Source organism: Callorhinus ursinus, unplaced genomic scaffold (genome assembly GCF_003265705.2).
Source record: "Callorhinus ursinus isolate GAN/ISIS: 27379988/994484 unplaced genomic scaffold, GSC_fseal_2.0 scaffold67, whole genome shotgun sequence".
NCBI lineage: Eukaryota > Metazoa > Chordata > Mammalia > Carnivora > Otariidae > Callorhinus > Callorhinus ursinus.
Window position 1 is genome coordinate 2,536,374 of NW_027397129.1, and position 19,804 is coordinate 2,556,177.

At 34.7% G+C, this 19,804-nt stretch overlaps 1 protein-coding gene across 6 annotated transcripts in view; it reads left to right on the forward strand.

Moving 5' to 3' along the window:
- DIAPH2 (diaphanous related formin 2) overlaps window positions 1-19,804 on the forward strand; it is a 949,436-nt gene that overhangs the window by 449,840 nt on the left and 479,792 nt on the right. The gene's annotated exons all lie outside the window — the stretch shown is intronic.

The window sequence follows — 19,804 nt, forward strand, 5'->3', positions numbered from 1 at the left end:
CCATCTTTTTCCTCACACAGACTTCCAGAACCTTGAACTAGGAAATGAGAAGCAAGGTTATACCAAAATCCTTACTCTAACTTGCAGTTATGAAGCTACCTCTAGATAAAAGCAGGTGTCCCTCAGCCCAGGAGAAATGGAGACAGAAAATCCAGGCTCCAATGCCCTCAATGAAACTAACAGAGATGGAAAACAATCACACAGTATTTTTGGTTTTTGTTTACCAGCTTCCTACTCATTTTTTTGTGTTATATAAATTTGTTTGGAATCCACAGATTGTCGGCTAGTCATGTATTTAATGAATTATAATAACACATTTGTAATTGATTTTTATTTGTAAAACCAGTTCCTCTCAGTTGTATATTCAGGAATTAAGACATACAAGGAATAAATATTTACTTACCATACGGTTTTTGCAATGTTCTGTTATAATTCTAGGTCTCCTGTGTAAAGCATAGATACGCCTAATCATTAAATCTATTAAAGTCATATGATAGTTGTAGCACAATTTAACATGATATAGCCAACATGTTATGACATATTTTAACACAGTTATAGCAATAACATAATAGGTATTTTAAATAATCTAGGGCGCCTGGGTGGCTCAGTTGGTTAAGCGACTGTCTTCGGCTCAGGTCATGATCCCAGGCTCCTGGGATCGAGTCCCGCATCGGGCTTCCTGCTCAGCAGGGAGTCTGCTTCTCCCTCTGACCCTACCCCCTCTCATGCTCTATCTCATTCTCTCTCTCAAATAAATAAATAAAATCTTTAAAAACAAATAATAAATAATCTATAAAAACTAGAGAGTCAGTAAGGAATAGAGAAGTAGGGATTGGACACTTTTTATTAAGCTCAGTGGTAAGCACATAGAGTCATTGTCTTGTGTATACATTTCTGTATGTCTTAAATATTACACAATTTAAACTTATTTGTTTAAAAGTATTTGACAAGCGCTGAAAGCATATGCTTAAGAAGAGTTCCTTAACTTTGACACTGTTGATATTTTGGCTCAATAATTCTTTTTTGTGGAGTCCTGTCCTGTACATTGTTGGATGTTTAGCAGTATTCCTGGCCTCTACCCACTAGATGCCAGTAGCAACATCCCCACCACCAGTTAGGAAAAACAAAAATGCCTTCAGACATTAAAAAATGTCCCCGACTAGACAAAATTGTCCCTTTGAGAACCACTATCTTCAAAATTACTTTTATTTCAGAAACATTGTGAAGTTTCAGAATTTAATAAGCTTCCAATTATTTGCTTTGCTTCTATTTTCAATGTTAATTAGAAACTTCATGACAGAGGTTTGGACATTTGGTTAGGCAAAACAAAATTGATTCCATGTGTTTAAAAAAATGTCTTTCCCAGGAATGTAAAATATTTGTGTTATGTTCAGACTCTGACAGAATGCCTTCTCATTAAATTGCAAATACCCTTATTCAAGCATTGTTTAAAGAATAGGCCATAATTATTTTTAAATTGTGAATATAGGCAATCATTTTACTGTGTGTTGACTTTATCACTTTATTACTTTATTACTATGAGTTTTCTTTATAACATACTATGTGGGGTTTTTTCTTTTGTTTTATATTAATGCCTTAATAATGAGCAATTCACTTTATACCATTCTAAAAACCTTATGTTTATTTTATTATTTTTTGAATTTGTATTTAAATCCTAGTTAATTAATATATAGTGTAATACTGATTTCGAGAGTAGAATTTAGTGATTCATCACGTACATGTAACACCCAGTGCTCAACACTAGTGCCCTCCTTAATACCAATAACACATTTAACCCATCCCCTGCCCACCTTCCCTCCATCAAACCTCAGTTTATTTTTGATAGTTAAGTCTCTTATGGTGTGCTTCACTCTCTTTTTTTCCCTTCCCCTATGTTCATCTATTTTGTTTCTTAAATACTACATATGAGTGAAATCATCTGGTATTTTTCTTTCTCTGACTGACTTGTTTGGCTTAGCTTAATACACTATAGCTCTATCCATGTCCTTACAAATGGCAAGATTTCATTTTTTGGTGACTCACTAATATTCCATTACACACACACACACACACACACACCACATCTTCTTTATTCATTCATCAATCGATGGACATTTGGTCTCTTTCCATAATTTGGCTATTGTTGATAATGGTGCTGTAAACATCAGGTTGCTTGTGCCCCTTCAAATCAGTATTTTTGTATCCTTTGGGTAAATACCTAGTAGTGCAATTACTGGTCATAGGGTAGTTCTATTTTTAACTTTTTGAGGAACCTCCATACTGTTTTCCAGAGTAGCTGCACCAGTTTGCATTCCCACCGACAGTGTAAAAGGGTTCCTTTTTCTCTATATCCTCACCAACATCTGTTGTTTCCTGTGTTGTTTGTTAACTTTAGCCATTCTGACAGATGTGAGGTAGTATCTCATCATGGTTTTGATTTGTATTTCCTTGATGATGAGGGATGTTGAGCATCTATTCATGTATCTGTTGACCATCTGGTTGTTTTGGAAAAATGTCTATTCATGTCTTCTGCCCATTTCTTAACTGGATTATTTGTTTTTTGGGTGTTGAGTTTGGTAAGTTCTTTATAGATTTTGGATAATAACCCTTTATCAGATATGTCATTTGCAAATATCTTCTCCCATTCTATAGGTCTGTTTTAGTTTTGTTGATTGTGTCCTTCACTTTGCAGAAGCTTTTTATCTTGATGAAGTTCAGTAGTTCATTTTTGCTTTTGTTTCCAGAGACCAGTCTGGTAATAAGTTGCTATGGCTGAGGTCAAAGAGGTTTCTGCCTGTGTTCTTCTCTAGAATTTTGATGAATTCCTGTCTCACATTTAGGTCCCTCATCCATTTTGAGTTTATTTTTGTATATAATATAAGAAAATGGTACAGTTTCAGTTTTCTGCATGTTGCTGTCCAGTTTTCCTAACACCATTTGGTGAAGAAACTGTCTTTTCTCCATTGGATATTCTTTCCTGCTTTGACAAAGATGAGGTGACCATATAGTTGTGGGTCCATTTCTGGGTGTTCTATTCTGTTCCTTTGATCTATGTCTCTGTTTTTGTACCAGTACCATACTGTCTTGATCACACATCTTTTTAATACACTGGAAGTCCAGAACTGTGATACCTACAAGCTTTGCTTTTCTTTTTCAGTATTGCTTTGGCTATTCAGGGTCTTTTGTGGTTCTATACAAATTTTAGGGTTGTTTGTCCACCTATGTGCAAAATGCTGGTGGTATTTTTATAGGGATTGCATTGAGTGTGTAGATTGCTTTGTGTAGTATAGACATTTTAATATTCTTCCAATCCATAAGCATGGAATGTTTTTCCATTTCTTTGTGACATTTTCAATTTCTTTCATAAGTCTTCTATAGTTTTTGGAGTACAGATCTTTTACCTCTTTGGTTAGAGTTATTCCTATGTATCTTACTGCTTTTGGTACAGTTATAAATGGCATTGATTCCTTGATTTCTCTTTCTGTTTCTTTATTATTGGTGTATAGAAATGCAACAGATTTCTTTAGGTTGATTTTTGTATCCTGAGACGTTACTGAATTTCTTTATCAGTTCTAGCAATTTTTTTTTTTTTTGGTGGAATCTTGGGTTTTCTAATAGAGTATGACATCAATTGCAAATAGTGAAAGTTTGAGTTCTTCTTTGTGGATTTGAATGCTTTTTATTTCTTTTTGCTGTGTGATTGCTAAGGCTAGGACTTCCAGTACTATGTTAAATAACAATGGTGAGGGGCACCTGGGTGGCTCAGGTGGTTCAGCATCTGCCTTTGGCTCAGGTCATGATCTCAGGGTCCTGGGATCGAGCCCCACGTCGGGCTTCCTGCTCAGCCAGAAGTCTGCTTCTCCCTCTACCTCTGCTGCTCTCCCTGACTTGTGCTCTCTTGCTCTCTCTCCCTCTCTCTCAAAATGAATGAATAAAATCTTTAAAAAAAAATATTAACAATGGTGAGTAGACATCCCTGTTTTTTTCTTGACCACAAAGGAAAAGCTCTCAGTTTTTTACCACTGAGTATCTTAGCTATGGGTCTTTCATATATGGCTCTTATGATGTTGAGGTATGTCATCTGTCCCTATTTTTTTGAGGGTTTTTATTAGGAATGATGGTCTACCTTGTCAAATGCTTTTTCTGCATCTGTTGAGAGGATCATATGGTTCTTATCCTTTCTTTTATTAATGTGGTGTATCACATTGATTGATTTGTGAATACCGAACCACCCTGCAGCCCAGGAATAAAACCCACTCAATCATGGTGAATAATTCTTTTAATGTACTGTTGGATTCATTTTGCCAGTATCATGTTAGGAATTTTTGCATCCATGTTCATCAGGGATATTAGCCTGTAGTTCTTCTTTTTAGTGGGGTCTTTGATCTTGGAATCAAGGTAATGCTGACTTTGTAGAATGAGTTTGAAAGTTTTCCTTCCGTTTTTAATTTTTTGGAAGGGTTTGAGAAGAATAGTTACTAACTCTTCTTTAAATGTCTGGTAGAATTTCCCTGGAAAGCCATCTGGTCCTGGACTTTTGTTCATTGGGAGAGTTTTGATTACTGATTCAATAACTGGGCCTATTCAAATTTTCCATATCTTTCTGTTTCAGTTTTGTTAGTGTGTATGTTTCTATGAATTTGTCCTTTTTTTCTAGATTGCCCAGTTTCTTGGCATATAATTCTTCATAATATTCTCTAATAATTGCATATATTTCTGTGGTATTGTTTGTGATCTCTTCTCTCTTATTCATTATTTTATTTATTTCAGTCCTTTCTCCTTTTGATAATTTTGGGTAGCAGTTCATCAGTTTTATCAAGTCTTTCAAAGAAGCAGTTCTTAGTTTTGTTGATTTGTTCCACTGTTTTTTGTTTGTTTCTATATCATTTATTTCTATACTCTAATTTTTATTATTTCCCTTCTTCTGGCTTTAGGCTTCATTTGCGGTTCCTTTTTTTTTTTTTTTAATGATTTTATTTATTCATTTGAGAGAGAGAGAGCATGCACGCAAGAGCGTGGGGGAGGGGCAGAGGGAGAGGGAGAAGCAGACTCTCCACTGAGCAGGGAGCCCAACGTGGGGCTCAGTCCCTTGGCCCTGAGATCTTGACCTGAGCCAAAGGCAGACACTGAACCAACTGAGCCACCCAGGCGCCCCTTCTACTTTTTTAGCTCCTTTATGTGTAATGTTAGGTTGTGTATTTGAAACTTTTGTTTTGAGGTAGGCCTGTATTGCTATAATCTTCCCTCTTATAACTGCCTTTGCTTTATCCCAAAGGTTCTGGACTATCATGTTTTCATCTTCATTTGCTTCTGTGAATTTTTAAAATTTCTTCTTTAATCCTAGTAAACTCATTCATTCTTTAGTAGGATGTTCTTTAACCTCCATGTATTTGTGGTCTTTTCCAATTTGCGTGTGTGTGTGTGTGTGTGTATGATTGACTTCGTTTTATAACGTTTTGGTCTAAAAATATGCATGGTATGATCTCAGTTTTTTTGTACTTGTTGAGGGCTGATTTGTGACGCAGTATGTGATCTGTTCTGCACAGTGTTCCATGTACACTTGCAAAGCATGTGTATTCTGCTGCTTTGGGATGAAATGTTCTGAATATATCTGTGAAGTCCATCTGGTTCAGTGTGTCATTCAAAGCCATTCTTTGCTTGTCAGCTTCTGCTTAGATGATTTATGCAGGGCTCTAAATGGGGTGTTAAAGTCCCCTACTATTTTTGTATTATTATCAGTAAGTTTCTTTACATTTGTCTTTAATTGATTTATGTATTTGGGTGCTCCCAAGTTGGGGGTATAAATATTTATAATTGTTAGATATTGCTGTTGGATAGTCCCCTTTACGATGATATTGTTCCCTTCTTCTTATTACTGTCATTGTTTTAAGATCTAGTTTGTCTAATATAAATATCGCTACTCTGGGTTTCTTTTGACATCCATTAACATGATAGATTGTTCTCCTTTCCCTCACTTTGAATCTGCAGGTGTCTTTAGGTCTCTTCTAAGCAGCATATGGATGAGTCTTAAATTTTTTTTAGTGCATTCTGATACCCTTTGTCTTTCTATTGGAGCATTTACTCTCTTTTTATTCAGAATGATTAATGATAGATATGAATTTAGTGCCATTGTATTATCTGTTAATTTGCTGTTTCTGGAGATTTTTTTTTTGTTCCATTCTTGTCCTTGTTGTTTTTGGTCTTTTCCACTCAGAGAGTCTCCTTTAATATTTCTTGCAGGGCTGGTTTAGTGGTCACGAATTCCTTTATTTTGTTTGTCTGTGAAATTCTTTATCTCTCCTTGTATTCTGAATGATAGCCTTGCTGAATAATACATTCTTGGCTGCATATTTTTCCCATTCATCATGTTGAATATATCCTGCCACTCCTATCTGGCCTGCCAAGTTTCTTTGGTGATCTGCTGCTAACCTGATTTGTGTTCCATTGTAGGTTAGGGATTTGTTTTCCCTTGTTGCCTTCAGGATTCTTTCCTTATCTCTGTAACTGGCAAATTTTACTACTATATGTCTTGGTGTTGGCCGGCTTTTGTTGATTTTGATGGGAGTTCTTTGTGCCTCCTGGATTTGGGTATTTCTTTCTTCCCCCAGATTGGGGAAGTTTTTAGCTATAACTTGTTTAAGTAAACCTTCTGCCCCTTTTCGCCTCTCTTCTTCTTCTGGGACTCCTATGATATAGACGTTATTATGCTTTCCATAAAGGATCACTGAGTTCCCTAAGTCTTCATGAGCGATCCAATATTTTTCTTTACCTCTTATTTTCACTCTTATTATTTTCCATAATTTTATCTTCTATATTAACTTATTTGTTCATCCACTTCTTCCATAATTGTGGTCATTACAACCAGTTGGTTTTGCATCTCAGTTATAGAATGTTTTATTTTGGCCTGACTGGATTTTAGGTCTTTTATCCCTGCAGTAAGGGTCTCTCTGCTTTCTTCTATGCTTTTCTCAAGCCCAGCTAGTATGCTTATGATTGTGATTTTTAAATTCTGGTTCAGGTGTATTACTTATATCTCTTTTGATTAGCTCCCTCTCTGTGACTTCATGTTGTTTGTTCTTTTTGAATGAATTCCTTTGTCCTTGCCTTTTGTCTAGGTCTTGTCTTTGGTGTGTTAAGAACACCTGTGCCTGGTCCTATTTCCATTACAACTGAAGTGTTCAACACTCTATGATCATTAGACCTGGTGTGTGCACGGTTTTGTGTTCATTTTCTGGGGGAGGGTTCTGTTGCTGCTCTGGCTCTCAATCACACTTGCTTGTTATAAAAGGCACCTGAAGTGTGCTAGGGGGTGGGGTTCGGTGTAATCGGGCCCAAGCCTCCATTGTGTGCTCTGTGCTGCTTGTTGAAAGTTCATTCATGTTGATGGGAGGGGTAAAAAATGGCATTGGCCTGCTCTCTTCCCTGGAAAGGTGAGTTTGCATTCACCACTTTTCAGGAAGCCCTCTTGGAAGTGCAAACAATCTATCCTCTTATGTCCCTGGCTTCCATCAGATCCCTGCCTCTACCATGTCTACGTTTGCACTGTCAGCCCACCCACTGGCAGTGCAATGTTCCTGTCTTTTATCTCTGGCATGTGGCTGGGTTTTAGAACTACAAATTTTAGAGACCCAGTGCAGTGCAGAACTGCCCTGATCCTCTGGGTGAGGTCTTGAGACACTGTGGCTGGTACGGGTTTGTCACAGAAAAGCAGTTGTATGACTGCTCAGGGGCTTGGGTTTTAAGGTAAAGCATAACGAAAAGCTGGCATTCAGGCTAGTTGCCCTCAGCAGGTGTCTTTGATAGGGGATGTCAAACCACATTGATCTCGTTGCTCTTCAGGGATGTGTTGACTATTATTCTGTCTTCTTTCAGCCACATAAATTTTATAATCAGTTTGTCAAGTTTAAACAACAGCAAAAATTCAGTCATAATATTTGATTACAATTGCATAAACTTGCAAAGTTGTCTTTTGAGATTCTTTTATTTGATTCTTCCTATCCTTGAACATGGCCTGTGTATCTATTTATTTACATCATTTTTAACAACTTTGAAAATGACACTGCCTAATTTATCTGTTGTTCCATATTTTAGTTTTTTTTAAATCTAAATTAGTATGTTTACTGTTTCATCCATGTTTACTTAAATTTAGTCATATATTTAACTTATGTTTATACCTGCCTTTTTATATGACAGCTTCATTCTAGGATCATTTTATTTCTTACTGAAACACATCTTTTTAGAGTACCTTTAATGAGATTTTGGTCATAGTAAACACTTTAAAGTTTGATAATATGTTTATTTCATCTTTGAACTTAAAAGATATGCAATGGATATATATTCTAGCTTTCAAATTATTTTCTCTCAGCAGTAAACAGATTATTTCACCAATAGCTGGTTTTGATTGTTGTTAAGCAACATTAATTCTTCTGTTTATCCTGATTCATTGGGCTTCCTGAATTTAATGATTGTTATTTTATCCATACAAGAAAATTATTAGCCTTTTTTTTAGCCATTTTATTTAGAGTATTATCTTTTATTCTCTCTATTCATAGTTGCCTTTGTAATTCTAATTGAACATATTTTAAACATTCTCACTCTGTTTAGGTTTTCTTGTGTTTACATCTCGTAGTTTGTCTTTATGTCGTGTACTTTACTGGATATTTTTTAGGCCTGTTGTCCAGTTTACTTATTCTTTTTATGATTTGTGCCTCATCTTCTGTTTTACCTAATCCAATGAATTTCTTATATCAATTATTACATTTCTTATCTCTAGAAATTGTTTTTCCAGTATTATATCTTGTGTCTTTATAAGTCTAATTCTATCGTTTATTTTTGCTGACTTGCTAATGTTTCTTCACGGCTTTCTATGTTATCTTTATTTTTATTGTGAACTAATGATTACTAAACTTTATCTGTGAGAATACTTTGAAACTGAAGTTTAAAGGTACTTTTTTCTTGGAAATTTGCATGAATTATTGCCAGACATCTGCGAGCACTACCAAAGACTAATCACTTTAAATTTAAATTTAAATTCATTCTCTCTCTCTATCTCTCCTTCAGTATGTGTGTGTGTATATATATATACACATACATATCCTTCAGTATGTATATTTATGTATGTGTATATATATATGTATGTATGTAGGTGTATGTGTACAAATACACACACTTGTTGATTTGGTCTTTTTTTTATTTTTTGACAACTAGGTAGTTAAATTCTGGCCAAAAACCTGCATGGGCGGTGTCTTATGGTTAGAGATTTATAGGGGAGAAACCCCATACCCTAGATCCCAGAGTCAAGGCAAAAGTAGGCAAGATTTCATACTGTTTTCCTCTGTGGGTGAGCATTGTTTTTTCTTGAAGGTAAGCCTTTCACTGGGGATATTATCTTTTGGGGTCTTATATTTAAATAAGGAATTGAATTGAATTTTCCCTCTCATCTTGTAAAAGGTCTAGGCTTTGTGTATGCACCATCTTAATATTTTAGGCACATTAAAGCTGAAAATTCTAGACCACTGGAGATTGGTAGATGTTCCTAAGATCGTCTTAGTCTTCAGTATTTGGTTATGTCTCTGGATTCATGTTTTTTTTTTTAAAGTATTTTTAAAGAATTTTATGTGTTCTATAAATTGACAGCCCCTACTCCATTTGACTACCCAGTTGACTAGGATAACCAGTCAGCTAGAAGTAAAAGTATTTTCTAAACTATCTCAATGGTGCTTTTATTGGGAAGTTGGGACAAACCTATTGGATACTTCTCATCTGCCACCATGTTTAAGTCAGTGTATTTTACATTCCAAGTATGCCAAGTATTGTTTCTGCTTAGTTAAAAATCATGTTGTCAGCTTGACATGGATACCTGGTGTGTCACAATGTCCAGTGCATTATGAATGTTTCATATTGGCTTTATACTTTTATGCGTATTTTGGATGCAGGTGTCTATAACCTGTTCTTACATGAAAACACAGAAGTAGGGGCCCCTGGGGGACTCAGTCGGTTAAGCGTCTGCCTTTGGCTTAGGTCATGATCCCAGGCTCCGGGAATCGAGCCCTGCATTAGGCTCCCTGCTCAGCGGAGAGCCTGTTTCTCCCTCTCCCTCTCCCTCTCCCTCTGCTGCTCCCACTGCTTGTGCTCTCCCTCTTTCTCTCTGTCAGATAAATAAATAAAATCTTATAAAAAAACGGAGATGTAAATACTTAAGGATAGTCAATCATGTATAACAGTTTCTAGTATAAATCTCTTCAACTAATTGAAATGACTTTCTGGTACTATGGTCTCAGAAATAGAAGCAACCTCGTGTTTGCGTGTTATTGTTTTCCTAGATAGTGGTGTTTTTACATTTGGATCTGCATAGGTATGGTAGCATTCTGATATTTCATGTTTTCTTTATATGCATATTCTGTTAGTGTGCTAATTTTCACAGTATACATGGAATTGCATCATTTCATTTGACCAAACAAAAATCAAGGGAGAGAAACACTGACTTTGTGAAGTGAAATTATTGGGTATAGATGAGTAAACACCCCTGTAGAGTTGGCTGAAATTTCCAGGTATTTTTTTGGCATAGTCTACATCAAGTGCATTGCAATACTCTCATTTCATGATCTCTAAGCTGTTAGCACTCTTCAGACTCCCTAGATAGTTGTATTGACTGTTGGAGTAATATTCAGCTTTGGAGACATCTATATATAGTATTTAATAATAATGCATCCTTGCATTTGTGGCAGTTTGTCATGGACATTTTAAGGTGATATCTAATGAAAGCAGAGTATAGCATAAACAGGATACTGTATACCTGTTACCTGTTTTAACAGATATGAATCTATTATGTATCTGAGAATATCAGTTTGCCCACTTATATGAGAAGATATTTTATACTTTATTTGAAATATGTTAATTTTAAAATACATATAAGTTATATAATATGTAGAAGAGTATTAATCACATGGATAGTCTGTGTTATATTTAGGACGAACATATTACAGCTAGACCTGGGCATACACACCTCATATTTTATTCAATATTCATAGTCATTCATTCTGTATATTTTATATTTTTAATTCTAAAAATCACCTTTTAGGTTTAATATGATTTCCGATTTTGAGTACAAAGAGGGAGATAAATGAAATAGAAGATAATCAGCATCAAAGGAATAGTGTTAGTAATTATCTTCCAGATTAAGTGTAAATCATATACATTATTTTAGGAAGCAATGCATTTCCTCAACAAATAGGATCGTGACATTAGCAGGAATTGAATTTTTTATGTACAAAGTAGTCACAATTTTTCTTATTATTATAGAAGTTGTAAATGTATCTGTGATCGCCATCAACCTACTACAGAGCTAGAATACTTTGACACATTTAATTGAGCTTAAGTTAGGAAATGTTTGAATACCATGTGATTTCTGTGCGTATATTTTTGGCTGTAGAATGTAAAAGGATTGAACTCCAAAGAGATTTTGCTGGTATGAGTTGTTAGAACTTGTGACTGAGGGGTAATTGCCAGTTTGAAAGCTTAGAAGATGGAGAGAATGCCAGTTCTTGTTGGCAGAATGGGACTGTTAGGAGATGCTGATAAGAGATAAGAATCAGTAAGAAGCTGAAAAGATAGAGGTAAGAATAAGAGTGCAGATGAATTCTCCTTTAGATTTGTTCAGTTTGAGTTAATGGTAGGACATCTAGGTGGGACTGTCAACAACAAGGAACTTGAAGCTGGCTACCATGGTGAGAGCTGGAGCTGTTGGTTTGGCATTATTAACACTGAGGTAATGTTGATCCTGGGAGGGTCCATGAGCTTTCTAGAGGACTGGAGAAAAGTTTCCTTACATGGGACAAGTTGATGATTAAATAGGTAGGAAACCTGTCAAAGCCTGCCTCTTTGGAAGACACAGTTGTTATACTCCAAGGTCAGGAATTTTCTCATCAAGAGTTCAATGCTTGTGTGTAAAGGGGTGGCTCTGTGGAGAGGGCTAGAAAAGCTCCCCCTGAATGCTTTAGGCCAGTTAATCAGCATTTTAATATACTTTAGTTGGCTTTTTGAGTCTATTATAGGAGTTGTAGAAATGTTAGTAATCAAATCAAAAGGAGAGAATTGTAGCATGACCACCTGACAAGAAATACATTTTGAATAAAATACAATACAAATTATTGTCAGTCATATGTTGATTATGGATCCACTGTGTAGTTAGGTGTATATATGGCTCTTTTGAACCTATAATCCTCATGAGGGCAGAATCTCTAGTGGTTAACATGGTGGCAATCCCATATTTGGCAGCCAGTATATATTAGCTGCATGGATGAAAGAAACACAAAATAAGTATAGAACCAGGCCCAGCGTCAACATGTATGCCATTTAACCCAAAGAACAAGTGCGCATAAATGTGATTTAAGAATATGAAATATATGCACATAATTTGAGATATGCCATAAGAAAGTATTGAAAAACATATAATGAAGTAGAATGGTCAAGGGACTGAGTTTTTTAACTAGATAAAATGGGAGAGGGTTGTGTTAAGATCACAGAGATTTATTCAGGACTTTGGGGAAACATTTCTGGTCTGGATTTTAAAAAGGAAATAAAGTATTTGTAAATATAAGTTAAAATAATTCTGTTTTGTATACATATGTATGTATCTCCTATATAATTCTATATGAAATATAAATATGTGTATGTCTATACATACACACACTGTAATAATATATTTTTAAAGGAATAAATAATAAAAAATAGAAATATTGGCCGCAATTCATTTATGTGGCGAATGATAGACTTAATTACGTGAACCTAACTCGACTCTTCTACTACTAAAATGACTTAATGAGATATAAGACAAAAAAGAAAGGTTATGTTTTAGGAAGAAGGAAAGGGCATTATGGTTCAATACTATCACTTAACTAACCTTTTAAGTGTGCAATTAACATTTAAAGGAAATAAAGTTTTGAAAGTATTATAGAGTAATTGTAAAAATGTAAAAAGTAGTTAAAAGCCCATTGTCTCTTAGGAGAAATTCCTTCAGATAACAGTGACAATCATCAGAAAGTAGATTTGTGATATGTAAAAGGCGAAGAAAAATCTGCTCATTTAGTGACATAGTTACTGCTTTCCCCTTTGTTGTTTTCTTTGTAAACTCCCGCTCATTGACATTTTCTAGGATGAAACTTTCGTATTGACTGACAATTGATCTTTTAAACACAAATCTTGAAGTATTTGAAAGAAGATGCTCAGTACTAAACAGGAGGAGTGGGAGGGAGAAATGGAGGGATGCAACTTATATTTGCCTATCACTTCACAATTTGTCAGAATCTAAATTGCATTTTAAAATTTATAATTTCTAGCTTCTATTACGAACAGCTTTTCACTTACAGTGTGTCAGAACTCACCTCTCCAATTTATTTAGAGAATATAAGTAGTGATAGTATCACTAAGCTACCAAAAGTCAAAAGCTGTATTAAATTTTTTAAGTTTAAAATACTTGTCCAGTCTTCATCAGTTCACCTGTATTTTTCTTTTATTCCTAGTTACTATTGCAGGACCCCAACTCTTTCCAAAAGCCCCTACATTAGATCTTTTTAGGGGTCTCTAAAAATATCTTATGCATCCCATGAACTAAATTTGTGCTACCATGTGGCAGTTGTGGGTAATTTTCCTCATTTCCTGTTTTGAAGCTTCTCCTAAGGATGACTGTATATGGGGAGAGGGGAGGAGTTTTCCCATGGGCCACAACTATTGTGTACTGAAGCCCTCTGTGTGCGAAGGGTATGCAGTGTTCTATGCAAAATACAGAAACATATGTTTCTTCCTTTCTCTCCTTTTTTAATATACTTGACTAGAGGTGTACCAAAGTGTGCTCATCATACAGCTTCCCTTTCCACAGCACTCAGACATTTGACTATGTTGGGGGTGGGCAGGCTGGGCCTGGTGATACAACCAAGAAACCCATATGCTGCACTCAGAATCACTCCAATCCTTTTGAAAATACAGACTTTCTTCCTGCATTTTTTAAAATATTTTATTTATTCATTTGAGACAGAGAGAGAGAGTACATGAGCAGGGGGAGAGGCAGAGAGGGAGAAGCAGGTTCCCCGCTGAGTCAGGAGCCTGATGTGGGACTTGATCCCAGGACCCTGGGACCACGACCTGAGCAGAAGGCAGACGCTCAACCATTTGAGCCACCCAGGTGCTCCCATCTTCCTGCATTTTAAAATACAGGTTGGCTTTCTTATTGCATGATACACTTCAGTTAGGCAGGAAATTTCTCTCCCAGGAGGCCCCTTAGTCTACCATACAAATGGAATTCCAGGTGATTCCTCAGACTGTCCACTTTAGTCTCAAACCATGCCTTGAACTTGTATATATATATTTTTCATTTTCTCTCTTGACATGCTTTTGATGAGTAAGTTAAAGAGAGTGGAGGCAAGTGAGTACTGGTTTGTCTCTCTTTTGTCATCTTATCTTCCTGCCTCTTCTATTCAGGAATTTATGGGCATGAAAACATACTAATGTTCAATCTTATAATACATCTTTGTGTATAAAGTTTAGTGTGTATGTAAAAAAAAATCAGGTATCTTTAGGGATTGACTGTGATAGCCACTTGCAACATGGGATTCTAACAGAAGCTGATTCATTAAGCAATAAGTAGTATAATAGTAGTCTGCATTTGTTACACATGAGAGGGAGTGAGTTTTATTCCAAATCTTACTTGTAAATAGAACCTACTAATCACTGGCAGTTATATAAGTTTGTAACACAGTCATAAAATGGTACCCAGAGTCAGAATACATCTAAGTCCACTGAATGTGTTAAATATTTCATATAGCTGAAGAGAAGAAACAGTATGTCACCTACTGTGGAGCCTGCATTCTGAAGATGAGTTATCAGGTTACCTATAGCTAGAAGAGAAACAAAATAACAGTGTTTCACATTCTGAGCTGAAATTTTATTTTAGTCCTGATTCATACTATTGTACTTATTTTCACAGTTAAAATTGAGATGAAAAGTTTGAAATATGCAGAATTGATATTTTTTTAATAATTTTAATACCGTTCTTAATCTTTCTAGCTTAGTTGCCTTGTAGTGACAATTATTGAAGTACCTAAACTGATTCTTTGTTTTTCATAATAACAGACTTTACCAAAAATCCCATTAACAGAAAAATTTTTAAAAAACAATTGAGTAATTTACATGTATTGAAAATTGTTCTGGAGAAATGGAAATAATATACTGGTATTTACTTACCTTTTCATTTTATAAAAGAAAATTATATTAATGAGGCAAAATAATGGATGTTCTTAATTTCATTTGGTTATATGTACATGTTGTTATATCAGTATTCATATTTCTTTTAAGTGAAAGGGCGTGATATTTTAAATTTAGTTTCATCAGTTACACAATGGATGCCATTGCAGGCCTAGAGTTTAATGGAAATGCAAAATTAACTGGAAGGAGGGAAAATATAAGCAGAGAGAACAAAAGATAACTTGTACAGTTGTACAGAACATGATACAGTAATTTCCCATGGGACTTAGCTATATGTTGCCTACTGTATCTTTTAATGTGTACTTGTGTTTATTAAGGGATATTGGCCTGAGGTAGTAGTCCTCTTGTATCTTAGACCAGTTTTGATATCAAGGTAATGATGGCTTCATAGAATGAGTTAGGAAGTGTTCCCTTCTCTTAATTTTTTTGGAAGAGTTTGAAAAGGAATGGTGTTAATTCTTATTTAAATATTTGATGGAATTCATCAGTGAATCTCTCAGGTCCTGGGCTTTTCTTTGTTACTAGGTTTTTGGTTACTCACACAATCTCCTTACTTGCTATAGGTCTACTCAGATTTTCTTTTTTTTCTCCCCTGGACTCAGTTTTTGTAGTTTGTGTGTTTCTAGGAATTTGTCAATTTCTTCTAAGTTATCCCATTTGCTAGTGTACAGTTGTTCATAGTATCCTCTTATAATCTTTTTTAATTTCTATAAAATCAGTAATAATGTCCCAACTATCATTTCTGATTTTAGTTATTAGAGTCTTCTTTTTGTTGTTGTTAGTCAGTCTAGCTAAAGATTTGTCAATTTTGGAATCAACTTTCAGTATCATTGTTTTCACTCTATTGGTTTTCCAGTTCTCTAATTAATTAATTACATTTTACCTCTGTTCTAATTTGTAGATTTCCTTCTTGCTTTGGTTTAAGTATGATTTTCCTCTAGTTCTTTAAGGTATAATACAATTAGGTTATTGATTTGAAACCTTTCTTCTTTTTTAATGTAGATGTTTATTGCTTTAATTTTCCTCTTAGCTCTGCTTTTGCTGAATTCCATAAGTTTTAGCATGTTGTGTTTTCATTTTCATTCATATCAAGGTATTTTCTAATTTCCTCTGTAATTTCTTCTATGACTCATTGCTTTTTAAAGAGTGTGTTATTTCTGCATATTTGTGAATTTTCTCCTTTTCCTTTGTTATTTATTTCTAGTGACATTTCCATTGTGATCACAAATGATATTTTGCATGATTTCAGTCAGTTAAAATTTATTAGGACTTGTTTTTTGGTCTGATATGTGATATATCTTGGAGAATGTTCCATGTGCACTTAAGAATGTACATTCTGCTGTTGTTAGAAAGACTGTTTTGTATAAATTTATTAGGGGTAATCAGATTATAGTGATGTTCAAATTCTCTATTTTCTTGTTATTCTTCTGTCTTCTTATTCTATCCATTATTGAAAGTGGAGTATTAAATACTCCACCTATTGGGGCGCCTGGGTGGCTCAGATGGTTAGGTGTCCAACTGTTTGTTTCGGCTCAGGACATGATCTCTCGGGGTTGTGGGATCAAGCCCTGCATCAGGCTCTACACTCAGCGCAGAGTCTGCTTGTCCCTCTCCCTCTGCTATGCCTCTCCCTTTCTCTGTCTCTCTTGAAGGTAAATAAATAAAATCTTAAAAAAATACACCACCTATTATTTTATTTATTTTTTAAGTTTATTTGTTTAAGTAATCTCTACACCCCACATAGGACTTGAACTCACAACCCCAAGATCAAGAGTCACATGCCCTTCTGACTGAGCCAGCCATGGGCCCTTCCACCTATTATTTTAGAACTGCCTTTTCCTCTCTTCAGTTCTGTTAATTTTTATTTAATATATTTTTGAGCTCTGCTTTTAGTTGGGCATTTGCTTATAACTATATCTTCCTGATGGCATTGAAAATTTTATCAATATAGAATATCCTTCTTTGTCTCTTGTTACTTTTTTTATTTCAAGTTTATTTTGTCTGACAATAATATAGCCACCACAGTTTGTTTCTGTGTGTGTGTGTGTGTGTGTATATGTGGTTACTGTTTACATGGAATATGTTTTTCCATTCTTTTGCTTTCAACCTCTTTGTATCTTTTTATCTAAAGCTGAGTCTCATGTAGACTGTGTATAGATAAATATGTTTGTTTTTAAATCCAATCTTCCAAGCTCTTTCTTTTAATTGGAGAATTTAATTTATATACATTTAAAGTAATTATTCCTAAAGAAGGGCTTAATTCTTCCAGTTAGCTGTTTTCTGTATCTCTTACATGTTTTTGTTCCTTAATTTCTCTATTACCATTTTTATACTTAATTTGTTTTTGGTAACTTACTATTTTGATTCCCATATTTATTTCTGTGTTTTCAGTTATTTTCTTATTAGTTTCGTTAGGGATTATAATTAATATCTTAAACTTATAACAACCCATTTTTAATAGTACAAACTTAGTTTTCATAATGTGCACTCTTCCTATACATACTTGTTCCTTTTATATTGTTTTTGTCACAGATTGCATCATTGCACATTGTATGATCATTAACATAGATTTTTAATTATTGTGTTACTCATTTGCCTTGTAAATCATAGAAAAATGTTATAAACCAAAAGTACAGTAACATCAGGTTTTATATTTATGTAATTCCCTTTATAATTGTTCATTATTTCTTATGTCTTTGAGTTACTGTTTAGTGTCCTTTTATTTCTGTCTATAGGACCTCTTAGTATTTCTTACAGAACAGGTTTGCTAGCAATAAATTATATTTGTTGTTGTTGTTAATTTGGGAATATCTACTTTCTCCATCATTGTTTAAAGGAGGATAGTCTTGCTGGATACAGAATTCTTGGTTCAGAGTTTGTTATTTTTTTTTTTTTAATTTCAGGACTTTAAATATGTTATCCCACTACCTTTTTGCTTACATTGGAGAAATCAGACATCAGTCTTATTGTGGATCCCTTAAATATGACAATTCACTTCCCTCTTGCTGTTTTAAAATCACTCCCTTTCTTGGCAATTTGATTCAATGTGTCTCAGTGTGGACTTCTTTCAGGTCCTGCTCAGAGCTGATGTATTTGTTCATAGTTTCCTTTAGCTCATTGAACATATTTAAGATAGTTGATTTGAGTGTTTTTGACTAATTCCAATATCTGAGTTTATTCAGGGATAGTTTCTGTCATATTCTTTTTTTTTTCCTGTGTAGCTTATGCCTTCCTGTTTTTTTGTTTGTTTGGGTTTTTTTGTTTTTGTTTTTGTTTTTTTTTGCAGGCCTTATGACTTTTTGTTGTTTTTGAGAACTGGACATTGAGTCTATTTTAACTCTGGAATTTGGATTTTTCTACTCCTCACTGACTACTGATTTTTGTTTGCTGAGAGCTGTAGCTATTTGTTTGTAATTTTTCCCAACAATTGTTGCAAGCTGTATATTCCTTGTATATGGTTACTGGATTTAGGGTTTTATTATCTCTGCTGTCAGCCAGTAATCTGACAAAGGTTTCCTTAAATGTCTGGTTCCAAAAAGCAGGGGAGGTGTTTCTGTCTATTTAAGTCTTCTGATAGATGCCATCTTGGGAAGCTACTGCAACCTAAGAGGGTTGAAACCAAGGCAAGCACCTGTACTGGCCCTTCAGGAAACTGCCAAACCAACCAAAATGCACATCCTCAAATTTCAAATAACATGAGTCCCACTGCCCACCCTGGCATTAGCCAGCACCTCAGGGACTCAGGCATTATCTTCACAGTGGTGCTGAGGAATGGGGTTTGATACCTGTTTTGTGCATGTTGTTCTCTTACCAGAGAACAGCAGTGTCTCCCTTCAACAAACACTTCCTTTGTTGTAAGTATCCAATTAGGTTTCAGTGTTTTGAAGTAGTTTATTTACTCTTTCTAGCTCAGTGATTACTTTTGTGGTGGGACCAATCCCTGGAATGTACTTTTCTGCCATTTTGTGTCAACCTTACTTTCTTAAATCTCTTTTTCCTGCTTTTCTTCGTTTGATATGTCTTTTGAAATCCCATACATGTTCCCAAAATGTTGGTTGCATGCTAATGAAAGGATAATTAAAACTGTATCATAGTCCAAAATATACTAGGTTGAGAAGAATTAATCAATTTTGATTCTCTTCAGCATCAAACTTGAACATGTATCGGACTTCATTACTTTCGCTTGGTTCTCCATTAGAGTGGGAATGCATTGTGTATATTAAATACATTGTAACTAATGGGAGATTTTTTTGCAGGCTTTGTGTGGTTTATAAGATTAAAGATTATTCCAAATTTTGCCAATTATGAAGAATAGAGTTGACTTTTATTATTATTACATATAATTTAATTCTGTTTTCCAAATGAATTGACTTCCTGATAGAAAATAAAGCTTAAAAATTATGCTATATAAGTTTAAGGCCCGGAAAGTTAGTAATTTTTTAATGTCATTTACTTCCATATGATCTTTTTATTTATCATTTATGTACTGCAGTGCATGGAAAGGAAATGCATTTGTACATTTATTCACATTAAATTGTAGTTCATT